The sequence below is a fragment of the Lissotriton helveticus genome, chromosome 6 (genome assembly GCF_964261635.1).
Source record: "Lissotriton helveticus chromosome 6, aLisHel1.1, whole genome shotgun sequence".
NCBI classification, from domain to species: Eukaryota; Metazoa; Chordata; class Amphibia; order Caudata; family Salamandridae; genus Lissotriton; species Lissotriton helveticus.
In genome coordinates this window covers 2,023,066,623-2,023,087,620 of record NC_136067.1, presented here as the reverse complement: position 1 = coordinate 2,023,087,620, position 20,998 = coordinate 2,023,066,623, and positions in this window count along the sequence as shown.

Below are 20,998 nucleotides of genomic sequence, written 5' to 3'. Positions count from 1 at the left end.
CTTTTTTTTGCTTCTGATGCCCGTATTTTTGTGCAGGCAACCGAGGGGTTCATTCATGGCTGGCCGGTGGCCGGCCGTACTTTCAGTTTCCTGCTTCTCCAGCTCCTTCCTCTCTGCTGGAAACAGACAAAAGGCGCCAGTGGTGCACAACATAGACGAAGCCATCCGGCTTAATGATTGCTTTGGAATTCCATGTGTTAACAGTAAACAGACCAGAGGCGCCAGGAGAGCACAAGCCACACAGAGTTGCACCCCCACCTCCCCCTCTCGCCTTAGTCAAATGAGGTGTTTGTAACCAAGGCTGCGTCTTCTTTGGTGCGTTTATAATGTACATGGGATGTTTGGGTTCATGCTGGGTAGCGCTGCAGCCATTGACTCTCCCCCAGCCCTACCCTCCTTTGGCTTCTATAACGCACTGTTGTAGTACTGTTAAGGTGGGCTAAAATACAGGCACTTTCTTCTAAACTAAACATATGTTTGTCGTAATCTCTTTGTTTTAAAGTGCAAACAATGTTTTAAAATGCTGCTGCTGTTAGTTACACGAGGACGCTTCTCCACATGATCGCCTGCCTCTCGCACACATGTGAGTGCGTTTCAACTATGTTTTATTAGTACCGTGCTGTGTGTTGGCTTTTTCATATGTTGTCATGGGTCTATATTTTTATAATAATGGCAGCGCTTTAGGCAACGCCACCTGCAGATAATTACCCGGACGTCTGCTGAGGCAATCAGCAGTGCTGCTCTCGAAGAATAACACGGGGGTCCATAGCAGTGCCACGCGACCGGTCCGGCGTGCTCTCCTCCCTGCTACCGGGGGCCAAGACAGGCAGGGATATCCTTAAATTGCACAGCCAACGAAACTCCAGGGCAAATGTGGTAAGGGGATAAACAAGGGCACGGCGAAAACATGGCAACAGTCACCGCATGCAAAACTCGATTGCTGTTTAATTTCCTACCCCACCACCATACACGCATACAACCACTCACACATACAACCACTCACACATACAACCACTCACACATACAACCACCCACACATACAACCACCCACACATACAACCACCCACACAACCACCCACACAACAACCACTCACACATACAACCACTCAAACAACTACACACACAACCGCACACACAAACACACACATCTGTCGCACACACATCTCACACACGCAACGCCACTCACACACCCAACGCCACTCACACACGCAACGCCACTCACACACGCAACGCCACTCACACACGCAACGCCACTCACACACGCAACGCCACTCACACACGCAACGCCACTCACACACGCCACTCATCCACACAACGCCACTCATCCACGCAACGCCACTCATCCACGCAACGCCACTCATCCACGCAACGCCACTCATCCATTTGAAAAACGAAAAATGTCAAACTCTTCTATTGCGAGACCTATTGCATTTTCAATGCTTGTTTATTATTTAGTGTAGTACAGTGGTGTTAATGTAGTATAGGGGGTTGTACTAGGGGTCGATTTAGAGTTTAGGGTAGTGCACTGGTGTTTGTGTAGTGTACAGGGTTGTGCTTTGGTAGTGTTTTAAGGTAGTGCAGTAATGTTTATGTAGTGTAGGAGGTCATGCTGGGGTAGATTTAAGGTTTAGGGTAGTGCAATGATGTTTGGGTAGTGTAGTGGGTCGTGCTGGTACACTATTTTAGAGTTTAGGGTAGTGCAGTGGTAAAAGGGTAGTGTAAGGGGTCGTGCTGGGAGTAGATTTACAGTTTAGGATAGGGCAATGGAGTTTGTATTGTGTAGAAGGTCGTGCTGGAGTAGATTTAAGGTTTAGAGTACACCAATGGTGTTTGAGTTGTGTACAGGGTCATGCTGAGATAGTGTTTTATGGTTTAGGGTAGTACACTGGCGAATGGGTAGTGTAGAGGTCATGCTGGGGTAGATTTATGGTTTAGGGTAGTGCACTGGTGTTTATGTAGTGTACACAATCATGCTGAAGTTTTCTTTTAGGGTAGTACAGTGTTCTTTGAGTAGTATAAGGTTTAGGGTAGTGCAATGGTGTTTGAGTAGTGTAGGGGGTTGTCCTGGGATAGTGTTTTAGGGTTTAAGGTACTGCACTGGTGAATCGGTAGTGTAGGTAGTTGTGCTGGGGGTAGATTTATGGTTTTACGTTAGTGCACTGGTGTTTATGTAGTGTAGGTGATCATGATGGGGATAGTGTTTTAGGGTTAAGGGTAGTGCAGTGGTGTTAGTTTAGTGTACGGGGTCGTGCTGGGGTACTGTTCTTGGGTAGTGTACTGGTCTTTGGATAGTGTAGGAGGTCATGCTGGGGTAGATTTAGGGTTTACAGTAGTGCACTGGTGTTTGTGTAGTATAGAGGGCCATGCTGGGGTAGTGTTTTAGGGTAGTGCAGTAGAATTTGAGTAGTGTAGGGTGTCATGCTGGTGTAGATTTAAGGTTTAGAGTAGTGCAATGGTGTTTGGGTAGTGTAGGGAATCCTGCTGGTGCAGTGTTTTAGAGTTCAGAGTAGTGTAGTGGTGTATGGCTAGTGTAGGGGTCGTGCTGGGGTAGAGTTAGGGTTTAGGGTAGTACAGTGGTGTTTGTGTAGTATAGGGGGTCATGCTAGGGGTACTGCAAAAGTACATGTACTTCTATGTCTGCAAACACATTAACCAAGCAAATCATTATGTTACAAGTTTCCCAAATGGACACTGACTCACAGAGTGATTCTGGACAAATAACAGGATCCCTTGCAATTCACTGAAAGGTTTACTACATGCTACTGGAAGAGTCACCATGGCATTTGAAGAGCACTCACAGTGTGTTTACTGGAGTATATGGATACTAACTAGGGAACTGTAGACCTGAAACACCAATGTGAAAGTTGTTAGACCACTATATGCATACTGCAAAGTAGTTTAAGGCACTGCATGCCCTAAAGCCTGGCTCACTGCATGAGTACATGTACTTCTATGTCTGCAAACACATCAACCAAGCAAGTCATTCTGTCACAATTTTTCCAAATGGACACTGACTCACAGTGTGATTCTAGACAAATAACAATATCCCTTGCAATTCACTGAAACGATTACTACATACTACTAAACTAGTCAATATGGCATTTGAACAGCACTCGCAGGGACCTTACTAGAGTGTATAGATACTAACTGGGGAATTGTAGGCCTGTACCACCAGTGTGAAAGTTGTTAGACCACTACATGCATACTGCATAGGAGTTTGAAGCACTGTATGCACTAAAGCCTGGCTCACTGCATGAATACATGTATTTATATTTCTGTAAACACATAAAGCAACCAAATCATGGTTGTAGGGTAGTATAGTCGTGTCTGGGTAGTGTGAGGGGTCCTGTTGTGATAGATTTAAGCTTTAAGGTAATGAAATGGTGTTTAGGTAGTGTAGGTAGTAATGCTGGAGTAGTGTTCTAGCATAGTGCAGTGGTGTTTATGTACTCTACAGGCTCATGCTAGAAATAGTGGTAGGGTAGTGTTCTAGGAAATAAAGTGTTTTTTGGATAATGTAGGAGGTTATGTTGGAGGTAGATTAAGGATTTACTGTAGTGCATTTTACTATTAAATCCAAATTCATTTTGAAAACACATAACCAATGACTATTTTCTAATTCTACCAAAATGTGAGAACACAATACGTTTTTAAACAATTACATATCAGGAAACACATAAACTACCAAAACGCTTCTCTCAGAGTGATTTCTAAATGCACAGACTCACTGTCTGATTCTACTCAAGCAACTTTATCCCTTGCATTTTAACAAATACATTTACCACTCTACAAGACTTTAGGTGACTCTACACATTGCACAAAATGTTCTACTTCACATTAGTATAGACGGCTTCTATCAGAATGATTCCTAAATGCACAGAAGACTCACTGTGTCATTCTAGACAAACAACACTATCCATTGCATTTTACCAAAACACATTTCATAGTCTAGAATAAGTACAACATTTTAATGTAGAAACTTGAGTCATTTTACAAGTACATAAAATTAACTGGTTTATAATTCTACTAAAGCAAGAAGAACAGCATAGTTATCTATCTGCAAACACATAAAATATGCAAGTGCTTATCTCAGAATGCTTTCTAAATCCACACACACACAATAAAATTCTAGAGGAAAAAAAAGTATTCCCTGCACTTTAGCAGGACAAACATATTAGACTAATTAAAATCAAAATGCACCACATACATCCCCTCACAAATTAATAAATCACCTTTCAAGTGATTTTGTAGAATAAGAAGTATATCAGTCACACATCAGATTTTCTTCTACAGAATCTCTGTTTTCAGCACCTATCAAGAGAACCAAAGATTGGCACAGTTTCCCTCTCATTTTGAACACAAATACACATTCACATCAATTCGCATTGCTTCCTTCATTAATTCAAAAGCAAACACACATTTCTAGTGGTTACAGATTTCAACCCTTTCCAAATGACATACATTTCACAACGTAGTAAAAACTGCAAATATTACCACTCTTCAATTTATTCCTTCCTGCAAGAAAATTGGTACAAGCCAGAACAACGTTAATAATATACAAACTAGGCGTTCTCGTAGAAAAAAATAAAACAAAAAAACACCACTTCCTATACTTTCAACAACAAACCAAATCTACAATGCTACCTAAAAAACAGGCGATAGTTCCATTTACCACTAACAAATTAATATCAACATTTAAGTAGTGTAAGGACGTCGACTATGTACTGTGTGAATTACATCCAACTCACACCCATATCTAAAGATAAATATGTAATAGAGGTTCTAATTATGACCTTCCAACACCCAACAAAATCACAACACCTAGCGCCTCCACCACGACAACCACCCCACCTGACCCCTCCTCCTCTACTACCTCTCAGGCAGTGCAAAACAGGACAACAGACCTTCCCAAAATAATATATCCCCTCAACAGCACACTAGCTCAATGTTCAGAGATGTGGCAATCAACTATGTATAAGGAAAGGAACTCGCACATCAATAATAATGTACACAATGCTAACACTACCAGTGATATGCTATTCAGAACTCACTATACCAACCAAAAACATTTCCGTGTGTAGATAAACTATTGATACATGTAGTGTACTGCAAAGTGGATGTAACCGCATTATCTCAGACTCTGGGGAATATCTCGGTCATGTAGCTGTGTTGTCTCCCCCCCCCAGCCAGATCCCGAGGTATCAAAACGTATTGAACACCCACGGGAGCCCCATCTCTCGGAGTGGAACCCCGCCCCTCTCAGCTTCCGATCCAATCGGATACAGTTGCAACTTAGTGTTATTAACATGGAGTCCCGAGGCCTCAGCGAACTGACCCAAAGCCGCCAGCAATATTGGAAGCGTATGAGTTGGCTCCCGCAGATACACAGAAGCATCATCTGCATACAGTGATACTATATGTTCCAGGCCCCCAATTTGGATAACCTGCCCCTGGAGGACCCTACGGAGGTGGCACGCTAATGGCTCCATCACCAGGATGAACAGCAAGGGGGAAAGCGGACATCCCTGTCATGTCCCCCTGGCTATCAATATCGCATCAGAGACATATCGCCCCGTACGAAACCTTGACACCGGCTGGGTATATAAAAGTCTCAACCAGTACACAAACCCTTCACCGATCCCCATTTTTAGGAGCACCCACCATAGATATTCCCACCTGGGTGAGTCGAACGCGTGTTCGATATCGAGGAAAACCAGAGTAGTCTGTGCAGCCCTGCCCTCTATGGACTGCTTGACATGGGCCAGATGGCAGATATTGCGCAGCGCATTCCTTTACGGAATAAAACTGGACTGGTCATCATGCACCAGTTGTCTGAGATATGGGAGTAATCTGTTGGCCAGGACTTGACTAATAATCTTAAGGTCAACATTGGGCATTGAAATTGGCCTATAAGAGGCGGGTAGTAAGGGGCCCTTCCCCGGCTTGGGGATCATCACAATCAGTGCTTCACGCATGGAGGCGGGCAATAAGTGTGGATGTGTGGTGAATACTGAGTTAATCTCATGCTGAGTATAAACCAGTTGACCCCCATCTGCCTGAAGGGCCAATATTGGGAGGGATTGTGTCTCCACCCTGATCAAGCGTGTCAATAGGCGCCCAGCTTTGTTGCCCTCAGTGTACCACTGACGCCTGCTCGTGGTCCGTGACCACGTGACCGTCCTGATTCCATCAGAAGCGGTCGCTCCCCACGGCCCCTGGTCTCTCCTGGGTATCGTTGTACTGCTCGCTCTGCTTTGCTGAATTTAAATCGATCTGGTGCCTGCGTTGCTCGCATTGCCTCTTTATTTACATCTGTCATTGTGCTGCTCGCATTGCTTTGCTGCATTTAAATCGCATTGCCTCTCTAGTTACATTTACCATTGTGTTAATTGGCCGCTTTGCCTCTAGAGTGTGTAGCCAGTTTATAGCGTTGCGCTCGCATTGAATGATTGATATTAATTCATACCGCCTGATTGTGCCTGTGCCTCTGCCCACAGCCTAACCCCTATCTGTGCCCCAACCTGTTCCGGTTTCGCTTTTGCAGCCATTTTGTTGTTGTTGTGACTCGGAGCCCGTCCTCTCCACCCCGCTCCCGCCTCCCAGCTGCCCCTCCCTCTCCCCTCCCCCTTCCACTATCCACTTATGACAGATGCCTTTGCGCGCAGCGTTAACGCGCAGCGGAAGCACGGTGCGCCAAAGGTAAGCCCGTCTACGCCCGTCCGCGCCTGGACCGCGCCCAGCGCCAGACCCCCTGGTCCCCACAATTCCTACTCCACCCGCATAACATACGACGCCACAACCCTATCAGCCCTTAACCCTGGCCGACTCCCAAACTGCTACGCAGCCACCCCAGGACACACCCATGGACCCTTCACCTGCCACTCCTGCAAGTTCGACTGCATCACGACCAGCACCAAATCCACAAAGCCCAAACAGAGCCCGACAACAACCACCTGAAGTGCATCCTGCTCAACACCCGCTCGATCCACAGACACGTCATTGAACTCTGGAACCTTCTCGACACCACATCTCCGGACGTCGCCTTCCTTACAGAAACATGGATGAACGCCTCATCAGCGCCCGACATCGCCATAGCCATCCCAGACGGCTACACGATCATCCGAAAGGACCGCACCAACCAAACAGGAGGAGGCATTGCCATCGTCCATAAAAACACCATCCGCATCATGACCAACTCCGACGATATCCTCGCTACCGCCGAACACCTTCACTTCCAGATCCACACCGACCCCAAGACCACACTCAGAGGCACCCTCATCTACAGACCACCAGGACCCCATACACAATTCAGCGAAGACATCACTGACTTCATCAGCCCACATGCCCTCCCCTCCGAGAACTACATCCTACTGGGAGACCTCAACTTTCACCTGGAAAAGAAAAACGACAGCAATACCACCAACCTTCTGGACAACCTGACCAATCTTGGACTCAAACAACTTGTTGACACCCCCACCCACCTTGCCGGACACATGCTCGACCCTATCTTCACCTCCAGCAAGCACATCTCCTTCGACCACACCACAGCTCTCCATTGGACGGACCACAGCTGCATTCACTTCAACTACAAAAAGACCACGACCCACAACCCCCCACAACCTATTCCCCGAAGAAACTGGAACAAAATTACCACTGACCAGCTTCTCACATCGCTTCACCAAATCCCTCCTGCCAAATCATCGGACCCAAACCAAGCAGCCACCAACATCACACATTGGATCACCCACTGCGCCAACGAACTAGCACCCTTGAAAAACCACCAAATAGGGCAGGGTAGCAAAAAAGCCCCCTGGTTCAAAGACGACCTTAAGAATTCCAAGAAGCTCTGTCGTACTCTCGAGAAAGCCTGGAGAAAAAACCCAACCACTGACAACCTGGCCTCCTTCAAGAACGCCACCCGCAAACACCACCAACTCATCCGATCCACCAAGAAATGAGCATTCAAGAATCGACTCGACAACAACACCCAAAACAGCAAGGAACTATTCAACATCGTCAAAGAATTCACCAACCCCACCGCCGGCACCAACGACATCACTCCCTCCCAAGACCTCTGCGATTCTCTATCCGCATTCTTCCACAACAAAACGCCGACATACATAACAGCTTCAAAAACCAATCCGAAGACCAACCCTCTTTACCCACCCCCAAACCAAAACCGCACTCCAACAACCTATACACCTGGAACCCAATCACCACCAAAGACACCATCCGCCTGATGAACTCCATCCACTCAGGATCACCAACTGACCCATGTCCCACCACATTTTCGACAAAGCAGACTCGATCATCGCACCCCATCTCCGCGATGTCATCAACTGTTCCTTCAACTCCGCCACCTTCCCGGAAAGCTGGAAACATGCCGAACTCAGCGCCCTTCTGAAGAAACCCACAGCAGACCCCACTGAACTTAAGAACTACCGCCCCATCTCGCTCCTCCCATTCCCTGCCAAAGTCATTGAGAAAGCCGTCAACAGTCAGCTCGCCGCCTTCCTTGAATCCAACAAATCCCTCGACCCCTCACAGTCAGGCTTCCGAGCCAAACACAGCACCGAAACCGCCCTCATCGCAGCAACAGACGGCATTCGCACTCTACTGGACAACAGAGAAACAGCCGCCCTCATCCTACTTGACCTCTCCGCAGCCTTCGACACAGTCTGTCATTGCACCCTCATACAACGCCTCAGCAACGTCGGAATACAAGGAAAAGCATTGGACTGGATCATCTCGTTCCTCGCTGGAAGAACCCAGAGAGTCCGCCTTCCCCCTTTCAGATCAGAGGCCACCGAAGTCATCTGCGGCGTACCACAAGGATCATCACTCAGTCCCACCCTCTTCAACGTATACATGAGCCCCCTCGCATCCATCGCGCGCCAACACAACCTCAACATCATCTCCTACGCAGACGACACCCAGCTGATCCTCTCTCTCACCAAAGACCCAAACACCGCCAGAACCAGCTTACACGAAGCAATGAAAGAAGTAGCCGAATGGATGAAGAACAGCCGTCTAAAACTGAACTCGGACAAAACGGAAGTCCTCATCTTAGGTTCATCCCCCTCTGCCTGGGACGACTCTTGGTGGCCACCGGCCCTGGGAACCGCACCCACTCCTACGGATCACGCACGTAACCTGGGCTTCATCCTGGACTCTTCCCTCTCGATGACCAACGCCGTCTCATCATCCTGCTTCAACATCCTACGCATGCTCAAAAAAGTCTTCCGTTGGATCCCCACGAAACAAGAAAGACGATCACCCACGCACTGGTCACAAGCCAACTGGACTACGGAAACACCCTCTACGCCGAATCTACAGCCAAACTACAGAAAAAACTCCAACGCATCCAAAACGCCTCAGCCAGACTCATACTGGATATCCCTCGTCAAGCTCACATTCCCGGTCACCTGAAAGACCTCCACTGGCTCCCCGTCAACAAGAGAATAACGTTTCGTCTCCTCACCCACGCACACAAAGCCCTCTACGACCTAGGACCCGAATGCCTCAACACGCGACTGTCCTTCTACACCCCCACCCGCCAACTACGATCGTCCAATCAAGCCCTCGCAGCAATTCCGCGCATCCATAGATCCACCATGGGTGGCAGATCCTTCTCCTACTTAGCGGCCAAGACCTGGAATTCTCTCCCCACCCACCTCCGCCTTAATCAGAACCACCTCTCCTTCAGAAAGCAACTAAAAACTTGGATATTCGATAAGTAAAAGCACCCCCCTCCCCACGCGCCTTGAGACCCTCTGGGTGAGTAGTGCGCTATATAAATCTCTGAACTTGAACTTGAACTTGAACTTGGTCCTATTGTACTTGCCCAATGACTCCCATAGGTCCTCTACCTTTTGTCGCTGCTCGGTCAATTTGGCCGGCCCCACTGAATCCATGGGAAGGCCTGCCTCTAGTGTCTTTAAGCATTCTACCAGTTGTTTTAGGTCCCGTTCCAACACCCTTTGCACCCCACCTCTGTGGACATGCAAATCCCCCTCAACACCACTTTCATCACGTCCCATTCAAACACCCTCAAGCTAGCAGTATTCCAGTTCACCTCAAAATAACCTTCCAACCCTGCAGAGATTGCCTCCTTATAGACCGGGTCTATCAACGCCTCAGTATTAAGTCACCAAAATGGTACTTTGGAGCGCGGGCGGCCCAAAGTGTAGACTACCAGCAGGGGAGAGTGATCGGACAGATAACGGGCTAGGTACTGTGTCTCTAGAATCCGCCCGGCTGCCGTTTCCTGCATAAAACAATAATCCAGCCTGCTGTGCGTATTAGCTGCAGGGGTATAACAGGAGTATACCCGACTATCAGGGTTGCGGTCCCGCCAAATGTCCAGCAAGTGATAGTTGCTAATCATCTGGTGCAGGGCCTCCCTTGTCTTGGGTTTAGCATCCACCTTTGGGGGATGCCTATCCAATTCCCCATCTAAGGCACAGTTAAAGTCCCCCGCTTCACTGAGTTCTATGTCAGGTGTCAGATCCAATTTCCCCAGAACCTTAGCCAAGAAGTCTTTGTCATCGGTGTTTGGAGCATAGACATTTACTAAACAGAGGCGTCTTCCATCCAGCGACCCCTCCACCACTACGTATCTCCCTTCGGGGTCAGGATTACATTTTAAAACCTTAAGGGGGACGCAAGGTCCTACCCATATAAGTGCCCCCCTGAAACACCGTATGAATACATGCATATTAACTAAATGATCACAATACTATAAGGAGAGACACTGAGTGAATTCATAATTGGTTCACTTTTACTTTAGTAAATAGATTACTACATCGTACATAAACAGTCACTATGGTTTTGCAACAGTACAGATTTAGAGTTTAGAGTAGTGCAGTGGTGCTTGTGTAGTGTAGGGGTCATGCTGGGGTAGTATTCTAGGGTATTGCAGTGGTGTTTGGGTAGTGTATGAAGTCGTACTGCGGTAGATTTAAGGTTTAGGATAGTACAATGGTGTTTGAGTAGTGTAGGGGTCGTGCTGGGGTACTGTTTTAGAGTTTAGGGTACTGCACTGGTGAATGGGTAGTGTAGGTGGTCGTACTGGGGTAGGTTTAGGCTTTAGGGTAGTACAGCGGTCTTTGTGTAGTATAAGGGGTCCTGCTGGGGTAGTGTTCTAGGATACTGCAGTGGTGTTTGGGTAGTGTAGGAGGTCGTGCTGGGATAGATTTAAGGGTAGTGCAATCGTGTTTGGGTAGTGTACGGGGTAGTGCTGGGTAGTTTTTTATTATTTAGTGTAGTACAGTGGTGTTAATGTAGTATAGGGGGTTGTACTAGGGGTAGATTTAGAGTTTAGGGTAGTGCACTGGTGTTTGTGTAGTGTACAGGGTTGTGCTTTGGTAGTGTTTTAAGGTAGTGCAGTAATGTTTATGTAGTGTAGGAGGTCATGCTGGGGTAGATTTAAGGATTAAGGTAGTGCAATGATGTTTGGGTAGTGTAGTGGGTCGTGCTGGTACACTATTTTAGAGTTTATGGTAGTGCAGTGGTAAAAGGGTAGTGTAAGGGGTCGTGCTGGGGGTAGATTTACAGTTTAGGATAGGGCAATGGAGTTTGTATTGTGTAGAAGGTCGTGCTGGAGTAGATTTAAGGTTTAGAGTACACCAATGGTGTTTGAGTTGTGTACAGGGTCATGCTGAGATAGTGTTTTACGGTTTAGGGTAGTACACTGGCGAATGGGTAGTGTAGAGGTCATGCTGGGGTAGATTTATGGTTTAGGGTAGTGCACTGGTGTTTATGTAGTGTACACAATCATGCTGAAGTATTCTTTTAGGGTAGTACAGTGTTCTTTGAGTAGTGTAAGGTTTAGGGTAGTGCAATGGTGTTTGAGTAGTGTAGGGGGTTGTCCTGGGATAGTGTTTTAGGGTTTAAGGTACTGCACTGGTGAATAGGTAGTGTAGGTAGTTGTCCTGGGGATAGATTTATGGTTTTACGTTAGTGCACTGGTGTTTATGTAGTGTAGGTGATCATGATGGGGATAGTGTTTTAGGGTTAAGGGAAGTGCAGTGGTGTTAGTTTAGTGTACGGGGTCGTGCTAGGGTACTGTTCTTGGGTAGTGTACTGGTCTTTGGATAGTGTAGGAGGTCATGCTGGGGTCGATTTAGGGTTTACAGTAGTGCACTGGTGTTTGTGTAGTGTAGAGGGCCGTGCTGGGGTAGTGTTTTAGGGTAGTGCAGTAGAATTTGAGTAGTGTAGGGTGTCATGCTGGTGTAGATTTAAGGTTTAGAGTAGTGCAATGGTGTTTGGGTAGTGTAGGGAATCCTGCTGGTGTAGTGTTTTAGAGTTTAGAGTAGTGTAGTGGTGTATGGCTAGTGTAGGGGTCGTGCTGGGGTAGAGTTAGGGTTTAGGGTAGTACAGTGGTGTTTGTGTAGTATAGGGGGTCATGCTAGGGGTAGTGTCACTGCAAAAGTACATGTACTTCTATGTCTGCAAACACATTAACCAAGCAAATCATTATGTCACAATTTCCCCCCCATATGGACACTGACTCACAGAGTGATTCTGGACAAATAACAGGATCCCTTGCAATTCACTGAAAGGTTTACTACATGCTACTGAAAGAGTCACTATGGCATTTGAAGAGCACTCACAGTGTGTTTACTGGAGTATATGGATACTAACTAGGGAACTGTAGACCTGAAACACCAATGTGAAAGTTGTTAGACCACTATATGCATACTGCAAAGTAGTTTAAGGCACTGCATGCCCTAAAGCCTGGCTCACTGCATGAGTACATGTACTTCTATGTCTGCAAACACATCAACCAAGCAAGTCATTCTGTCACAATTTTTCCAAATGGACACTGACTCACAGTGTGATTCTAGACAAATAACAATATCCCTTGCAATTCACTGAAAGGATTACTACATACTACTAAAATAGTCACTATGGCATTTGAACAGCACTCGCAGGGACCTTACTAGAGTGTATAGATACTAACTGGGGAATTGTAGGCCTGTACCACCAGTGTGAAAGTGGTTAGACCACTACATGCATACTGCATTGGAGTTTGAACCACTGCATGCCCTAAAGCCTGGCTCACTGCATAAGTACATGTACTTCTATGTCTGCAAACACATCAACCAAGCAAGTCATTCTGTCACAATTTTCCCAAATGGACACTGACTCACAGTGTGATTCTAGACAAATACCAGTATCCCTTGCAATTCACTGAAATAATTATTACATGCTACCGGAAGAGTTACTATGGCATTTGAACAGCACTCACAGAGTCTTTACTAGAGTGTATGGATACTAACTAGGGAATTGTAGGCCTGAATCACCAGTGTGATAGTGGTTAGACCACTACATGCATACTGCATAGGAGTTTGAAGCACTGTATGCACTAAAGCCTGGCTCACTGCATGAATACATGTATTTATATTTCTGTAAACACATAAAGCAACCAAATCATTGTCTCTAAATTTCCTCAAATGGACATTGACACACATTGTGATTCTAGACAAAGAACAATATTTCTTATAAATGAAGTACTAGGGTAGTATAGTGGTGTCTGGGTAGTGCGAGGGGTCCTGCTGTGATAGATTTAAGCTTTAAGGTAATGAAATGGTGTTTACGTAGTGTAGGTAGTAATGCTGGAGTAGTGTTCTAGCATAGTGCAGTGGTGTTTATGTACTCTACAGGCTCATGCTAGAAATAGTGGTAGGGTAGTGTTCTAGGAAAAAAAGTGTTTTTGGGATAATGTAGGAGGTTATGTTGGAGGTAGATTAAGGATTTACAGTAGTGAATTTTACTATTAAATCCAAATTCATTTTGAAAACACATAACTAATGACTATTTTCTAATTCTACCAAAATGTGAGGACACAATACGTTTTTAAACAATTACATATCAGGAAACACATAAACTACCAAAACGCTTCTCTCAGAGTGATTTCTAAATGCACAGACTCACTGTCTGATTCTACTCAAGCAACTTTATCCCTTGCATTTTACCAAAACACATTTACCACTCTACAAGACTTTAGGTGACTCTACACATTGCACAAAATGTTCTACTTCACATTAGTATAGACGGCTTCTATCAGAATGATTCCTAAATGCACAGAAGACTCACTGTGTCATTCTAGACAAACAACACTATCCATTGCATTTTACCAAAACACATTTCATAGTCTAGAATAAGTACAGCATTTTAATGTAGAAACTTGAGTCATTTTACAAGTACATAAAATGAACTGGTTTATAATTCTACTAAAGCATGAAGAACAGCATAGTTATCTATCTGCAAACACATAAAATATGCAAGTGCTTATCTCAGAATGCTTTCTAAATCCACACATACACAATAAAATTCTAGAGGAAAAAAAAGTATTCCCTGCACTGTAGCAGGACAAACATATTAGACTAATTAAAATCAAAATGCACCACATACATCCCCTCACAAATTAATAAATCACCTTTCAAGTGATTTTGTAGAATAAGAAGTATATCAGTCACACATCAGATTTTCTTCTACAGAATCTCTGTTTTCAACACCTCTCAAGAGAAACAAAGATTGGCACAGTTTCCCTCTCATTTTGAACACAAATACACCTTCACATCAATTCGCATTGCTTCCTTCATTAATTCAAAAGCAAACACACATTTCTAGTGGTTACAGATTTCAACCCTTTCCAAATGACATACATTTCACAACGTAGTAAAAACTGCAAATATTACCACTCTTCAATTTATTCCTTCCTGCAAGAAAATTGGTACAAACCAGAACAACGTTAATAATATACAAACTAGGCGTTCTCGTAGAAAAAAATAAAACAAAAAAACACCACTTCCTATACTTTCAACAACAAACCAAATCTACAATGCTACCTAAAAAAACAGGCGATAGTTCCATTTACCACTAACAAATTAATATCAACATTTAAGTAGTGTAAGGACGTCGACTATGTACTGTGTGAATTACATCCAACTCACGCCCATATCTAAAGATAAATATGTAATAGAGGTTCTAATTATGACCTTCCAACACCCAACAAAATCACAACACCTAGCGCCTCCACCACGACAACCACCCCGCCTGACCCCTCCCCCTCTACTACCTCACAGGCAGTGCAAAACAGGACAACAGACCTTCCCAAAATAATATATCCCCTCAACAGCACACTAGCTCAATGTTCAGAGATGTGGCAATCAACTATGTATAAGGAAAGGAACTCGCACATCAATAATAATGTACACAATGCTAACACTACCAGTGATATGCTATTCAGAACTCACTATACCAACCAAAAACATTTCCGTGTGTAGATAAACTATTGATACATGTAGTGTACTGCAAAGTGGATGTAACCGCATTATCTCAGACTCTGGGGAATATCTCGGTCATGTAGCTGTGTTGTCTCCCCCCCCCAGCCAGATCCCGAGGTATCAAAACGTATTGAACACCTACGGGAGCCCCATCTCTGTGAGTGGAACCCCGCCCCTCTCAGCTTCCGATCCAATCGGATACAGTTGCGACTTAGTGTTATTAACATGGAGTCCCGAGGCCTCAGCGAACTGACCCAAAGCCGCCAGCAATATTGGAAGCGTATGGGTTGGCTCCCGCAGATACACAGAAGCATCATCTGCATACAGTGATACTATATGTTCCAGGCCCCCAATTTGGATAACCTGCCCCTGGAGGACCCTACGGAGGTGGCACGCTAATGGCTCCATCACCAGGATGAACAGCAAGGGGGAAAGCGGACATCCCTGTCATGTCCCCCTGGCTATCGATATCGCATCAGAGACATATCGCCCCGTGCGGAACCTTGACACCGGCTGGATATATAAAAGTCTCAACCAGTACACAAACCCTTCACCGATCCCCATTTTTAGGAGCACCCACCATAGATATTCCCACCTGGGTGAGTCGAACGCGTGTTCGATATCGAGGAAAACCAGAGTAGTCTGTGCAGCCCTACCCTCTATGGACTGCTTGACATGGGCCAGATGGCAGATATTGCGCAGCGCATTCCTTTACGGAATAAAACTGGACTGGTCATCATGCACCAGTTGTCTGAGATATGGGAGTAATCTGTTGGCCAGGACTTGACTAATAATCTTAAGGTCAACATTGAGCATTGAAATTAGCCTATAAGAGGCGGGTAGTAAGGGGCCCTTCCCCGGCTTGGGGATCATCACAATCAGTGCTTCACGCATGGAGGCGGGCAATATGTGTGGATGTGTGGTGAATACTGAGTTAATCTCATGCTGAGTATAAACCAGTTGACCCCCATCTGCCTGAAGGGCCAATATTGGGAGGGATTGTGTCTCCACCCTGATCAAGCGTGTCAATAGGCGCCCAGCTTTGTTGCCCTCAGTGTACCACTGACGCCTGCTCGTGGTCCGTGACCACGTGACCGTCCTGATTCCATCAGAAGCGGTCGCTCCCCACGGCCCCTGGTCTCTCCTGGGTATCGTTGTACTGCTCGCTCTGCTTTGCTGAATTTAAATCGATCTGGTGCCTGCGTTGCTCGCATTGCCTCTTTATTTACATCTGCCATTGTGCTGCTCGCATTGCTTTGCTGCATTTAAATCGCATTGCCTCTCTAGTTACATTTACCATTGTGTTAATTGGCCGCTTTGCCTCTAGAGTGTGTAGCCAGTTTATAGCGTTGCGCTCGCATTGAATGATTGATATTAATTCATACCGCCTGATTGTGCCTGTGCCTCTGCCCACAGCCTAACCCCTATCTGTGCCCCAACCTGTTCCGGTTTCGCTTTTGCAGCCATTTTGTTGTTGTTGTGACTGGGAGCCCGTCCTCTCCACCCCGCTCCCGCCTCCCAGCTGCCCCTCCCTCGCCCCTCCCCCTTCCACTATCCACTTATGACAGATGCCTTTGCGCGCAGCGTTAACGCGCAGCGGAAGCGCGGTGCGCCAAAGGTAAGCCCGTCTACGCCCGTCCGCGCCTGGACCGTGCCCAGCGCCAGACCCCCTGGTCCCCACAATTCCTACTCCACCCGCATAACATACGACGCCACAACCCTATCAGCCCTTAACCCTGGCCGACTCCCAAACTGCTACGCAGCCACCCCAGGACACACCCATGGACCCTTCACCTGCCACTCCTGCAAGTTCGACTGCATCACGACCAGCACCAAATCCACAAAGCCCAAACAGAGCCCGACAACAACCACCTGAAGTGCATCCTGCTCAACACCCGCTCGATCCACAGACACGCCATTGAACTCTGGAACCTTCTCGACACCACATCTCCGGACGTCGCCTTCCTTACAGAAACATGGATGAACGCCTCATCAGCGCCCGACATCGCCATAGCCATCCCAGACGGCTACACGATCATCCGAAAGGACCGCACCAACCGAACAGGAGGAGGCATTGCCATCGTCCATAAAAACACCATCCGCATCATGACCAACTCCGACGATATCCTCGCTACCGCCGAACACCTTCACTTCCAGATCCACACCGACCCCAAGACCACACTCAGAGGCACCCTCATCTACAGACCACCAGGCCCCATACACAATTCACCGAAGACATCACTGACTTCATCAGCCCACATGCCCTCCCCTCCGAGAACTACATCCTACTGGGAGACCTCAACTTTCACCTGGAAAAGAAAAACGACAGCAATACCACCAACCTTCTGGACAACCTGACCAATCTTGGACTCAAACAACTTGTTGACACCCCCACCCACCTTGCCGGACACACACTCGACCCTATCTTCACCTCCAGCAAGCACATCTCCTTCGACCACACCACAGCTCTCCATTGGACGGACCACAGCTGCATTCACTTCAACTACAAAAAGACCACGACCCACAACCCCCCACAACCTATTCCCCGAAGAAACTGGAACAAAATTACCACTGACCAGCTTCTCACATCGCTTCACCAAAACCCTCCTGCCAAATCATCGGACCCAAACCAAGCAGCCACCAACATCACACATTGGATCACCCACTGCGCCAACGAACTAGCACCCTTGAAAAACCACCAAATAGGGCAGGGTAGCAAAAAAGCCCCCTGGTTCAAAGACGACCTTAAGAATTCCAAGAAGCTCTGTCGTACCCTCGAGAAAGCCTGGAGAAAAAACCCAACCACTGACAACCTGGCCTCCTTCAAGAACGCCACCCGCAAACACCACCAACTCATCCGATCCACCAAGAAATGAGCATTCAAGAATCGACTCGACAACAACACCCAAAACAGCAAGGAACTATTCAACATCGTCAAAGAATTCACCAACCCCACCGCCGGCACCAACGACATCACTCCCTCCCAAGACCTCTGCGATTCTCTATCCGCATTCTTCCACAACAAAATCGCCGACATACATAACAGCTTCAAAAACCAATCCGAAGACCAACCCTCTTTACCCACCCCCAAACCAAAACCGCACTCCAACAACCTATACACCTGGAACCCAATCACCACCAAAGACACCATCCGCCTGATGAACTCCATCCACTCAGGATCGCCAACTGACCCATGTCCCACGACATTTTCAACAAAGCAGACTCGATCATCGCACCCCATCTCCGCGATGTCATCAACTGTTCCTTCAACTCCGCCACCTTCCCGGAAAGCTGGAAACATGCCAAACTCAGCGCCCTTCTGAAGAAACCCACAGCAGACCCCACTGAACTTAAGAACTACCGCCCCATCTCGCTCCTCCCATTCCCTGCCAAAGTCATTGAGAAAGCCGTCAACAGTCAGCTCGCCGCCTTCCTTGAATCCAACAAATCCCTCGACCCCTCACAGTCAGGCTTCCGAGCCAAACACAGCACCGAAACCGCCCTCATCGCAGCAACAGACGGCATTCGCACTCTACTGGACAACAGAGAAACAGCCGCCCTCATCCTACTTGACCTCTCCGCAGCCTTCGACACAGTCTGTCATTGCACCCTCATACAACGCCTCAGCAACGTTGGAATACAAGGAAAAGCATTGGACTGGATCATCTCGTTCCTCGCTGGAAGAACCCAGAGAGTCCGCCTTCCCCCTTTCAGATCAGAGGCCACCGAAGTCATCTGCGGCGTACCACAAGGATCATCACTCAGTGCCACCCTCTTCAACGTATACATGAGCCCCCTCGCATCCATCGCGCGCCAACACAACCTCAACATCATCTCCTACGCAGACGACACCCAGCTGATCCTCTCTCTCACCAAAGACCCAAACACCGCCAAAACCAGCTTACACGAAGGAATGAAAGAAGTAGCCGAATGGATGAAGAACAGCCGTCTAAAACTGAACTCGGACAAAACGGAAGTCCTCATCTTAGGTTCATCCCCCTCTGCCTGGGACGACTCTTGGTGGCCACCGGCCCTGGGAACCGCACCCACTCCTACGGATCACGCACGTAACCTGGGCTTCATCCTGGACTCCTCCCTCTCGATGACCAACGCCGTCTCATCATCCTGCTTCAACATCCTACGCATGCTCAAAAAAGTCTTCCGTTGGATCCCCACCGAAACAAGAAAGACGGTCACCCACGCACTGGTCACAAGCCAACTGGACTATGGAAACACCCTCTACGCCGGATCTACAGCCAAACTACAGAAAAAACTCCAACGCATCCAAAACGCCTCAGCCAGACTCATACTGGATATCCCTCGTCAAGCTCACATTCCCGGTCACCTGAAAGACCTCCACTGGCTCCCCGTCAACAAGAGAATAACATTTCGTCTCCTCACCCACGCACACAAAGCCCTCTACGACCTAGGACCCGAATGCCTCAACACGCGACTGTCCTTCTACACCCCCACCCGCCAACTACGATCGTCCAATCAAGCCCTCGCAGCAATTCCGCGCATCCATAGATCCACCATGGGTGGCAGATCCTTCTCCTACTTAGCGGCCAAGACCTGGAATTCTCTCCCCACCCACCTCCGCCTTAATCAGAACCACCTCTCCTTCAGAAAGCAACTAAAAACTTGGATATTCGATAAGTAAAAGCACCCCCTCCCCAAGCGCCTGGAGACCCTCTGGGTGAGTAGTGCGCTATATAAATCTCTGAAATTGAACTTGAACTTGAACTTGGTCCTATTGTACTTGCCCAATGACTCCCTTAGGTCCTCTACCTTTTGTCGCTGCTCGGTCTATTTGGCCGGCCCCACTGAATACATGGGAAGGCCTGCCTCTAGTGTCTTTAAGCATTCTACCAGTTGTTTTAGGTCCCGTTCCAACACCCTTTGCACCCCACCTCTGTCGACATGCAAATCCCCCTCAACACCACTTTCATCACGTCCCATTCAAACACCCTCAAGCTAGCAGTATTCCAGTTCACCTCAAAATAACCTTCCAACCCTGCCGAGATTGCCTCCTTATAGACCGGGTCTATCAACGCCTCAGTATTAAGTCACCAAAATGGTACTTTGGAGCGCGGGCGGCCCAAAGTGTAGACTACCAGCAGGGGAGAGTGATCGGACAGATAACGGGCTAGGTACTGTGTCTCTAGAATCCGCCCGGCTGCCGTTTCCTGCATAAAACAATAATCCAGCCTGCTGTGCGTATTAGCTGCAGGGGTATAACAGGAGTATACCCGACTATCAGGGTTGCGGTCCCGCCAAATGTCCAGCAAGTGATAGTTGCTAATCATCTGGTGCAGGGCCTCCCTTGTCTTGGGTTTAGCATCCACCTTTGGGGGATGCCTATCCAATTCCCCATCTAAGGCACAGTTAAAGTCCCCCGCTTCACTGAGTTCTATGTCAGGTGTCAGATCCAATTTCCCCAGAACCTTAGCCAAGAAGTCTTTGTCATCGGTGTTTGGAGCATAGACATTTACTAAACAGAGGCGTCTTCCATCCAGCGACCCCTCCACCACTACGTATCTCCCTTCGGGGTCAGGATTACATTTTAAAACCTTAAGGGGGACGCAAGGTCCTACCCATATAAGTGCCCCCCTGAAACACCGTATGAATACATGCATATTAACTAAATGATCACAATACTATAAGGAGAGACACTGAGTGAATTCATAATTGGTTCACTTTTACTT